The following is a 2,082-nucleotide window of genomic DNA, read 5'->3' as shown; positions in this document are numbered from 1 at the left end:
CAGTCATTGTTCTATTACATAGAGGGGTACAGGCGGTTCCCTAGTTAAGGACACCAGACTTACAGACAACCCCTAGTTAAAGGGAACCTATCACCACGATTCTACCTATAAAGGTAGAACGGGTGGTAGGTGGATGAATGGGATGTGAGGATAGCTCTTTTTGGGCTAATCCTCACGTCCCGGCTATGCTTTAGTAAACTTAATTGCATGTATATGCAAATTTTGTTAAGCGGCTACTGGAGCGTGGAGTAGCCGGACATGAGGCTACTAGTCTCGGCTACTCCACGCCCCAGTAGCCTCTTTCCTCCGCTTACCATGTAATCTTCGGCTACGAGGAGCTGCGTGCCCTCGTCCGAGTACCCGGCGTTCTGCGCATGCGCAGTAGCGCCGGCCTCGGAGCTACGGCCGCGCACACATAGGCCTGCGTTCTGCGCATGCGCAGAGCGGCGGGTACTCGGACAAGGGCGCGCAGCTCCTTGTAGCCGAAGATTACATAGTAGGCGGAGGAATGAGGCTACTGGTGCGTGGAGTAGCCACGACAAGTAGCCTTATATTCGGCTACTCGACGCCCCAGTAGCCGCTTAACAAAATTTGCATATACAAGCAATAAAGATTGCTAAAGCATAGCCGAGACGTGAGGATTAGCCCAAAAAGACCTATCCTCACATCCCATTCATCCAGCTACCACCCGTTCTACCTTTATAGGTAGAATCGTGGTGGTCGGTGCCCTTTAAAAGACAGGGTCGTCTGCCCACTGTGACCTCTGGTGAAGCTCTCTGAAAGCTTTACTTAAAGGGCACCTACCACCACAAATCTACCTATAAAGGTAGATTGGGTGGTAGGTGGGTCAATTGGACGTGAGGATCGCCCTTTAAGGGCTAATCCTCACGTCCCTGCACTTTTTTAATAACTTTAATGTGGTATTTATTCAAATTTACTTATGCGGCTACCGGGGCGTGGAGTAGCCGCATATGAGATTACACGAGGCGGCTACTCCACGCCCCGGTAGCCATTTTACCCCTCCTACTCACCCATCTTCGGCGCGCAGCTCCGCGTAGCTGCGCGCCCTCGTCCGGCGATCCTGCCGTCTGCGCATGCGCAGAAGAGCAGGCCCGCGCCTGCGCGGTCACAACTCCGAAACAGGCGCGGGCCTGCTCTCCTGCGCATGCGCAGACGGCAGGATCGCCGGACGAGGGCGCGCAGCTACGCGGAGCTGCGCGCCGAAGATGGGTGAGTAGGAGGGGTAAAATGGCTACCGGGGCGTGGAGTAGCCGCCTCGTGTAATCTCATATGCGGCTACTCCACGCCCCGGTAGCCGCATAAGTAAATTTGAATAAATACCACATTAAAGTTATTAAAAAAGTGCAGGGACGTGAGGATTAGCCCTTAAAAGGGCTATCCTCACGTCCCATTGATCCACCTACCAACCAATCTACCTTTATAGGTAGATTTGTGGTGGTAGGTTCCCTTTAAGTTCCAGGCTGAAATGATCAGCTGTAAGGTGTCTGTTATGAGGTTTTATTGATAATCCATGGTCGCATTATAGCAAAAACTGTTGAAAATCCAATTGTCACTGGGACAAACAAAAATTTTTGTCTGGAGCTACAATTATACAATTCACTGTATATATAAAATATACAGTTCCGACTTGCATAAGAATTGAACTTAAGTACAAATCTAAAGAACCTATCTTGTATGTAACCCAGGGACTGCCTGTATTATAGCATTATATATATTTATACATATACTGTAGTATTATTATTCTTGTCCACAGGGCGGGACAGTATTATAGTAGTTCTATCCCTGTACATAGGGGGCGGCGTTATAGTAGTTCTATCCCTGTACATAGGGGGCGGCGTTATAGTAGTTCTATCCCTGTACATAGGGGGCGGCGTTATAGTAGTTCTATCCCTGTACATAGGGGGCGGCGTTATAGTAGTTCTATCCCTGTACATAGGGGGCGGCGTTATAGTAGTTCTATCCCTGTACATAGGGGGCGGCGTTATAGTAGTTCTATCCCTGTACATAGGGGGCGGCGTTATAGTAGTTCTATCCCTGTACATAGGGGGCGGCGTTATAGTA

This window comes from Engystomops pustulosus, chromosome 11 (assembly GCF_040894005.1).
Source record: "Engystomops pustulosus chromosome 11, aEngPut4.maternal, whole genome shotgun sequence".
NCBI lineage: Eukaryota > Metazoa > Chordata > Amphibia > Anura > Leptodactylidae > Engystomops > Engystomops pustulosus.
Note: the sequence above shows the minus strand (reverse complement) of the source record.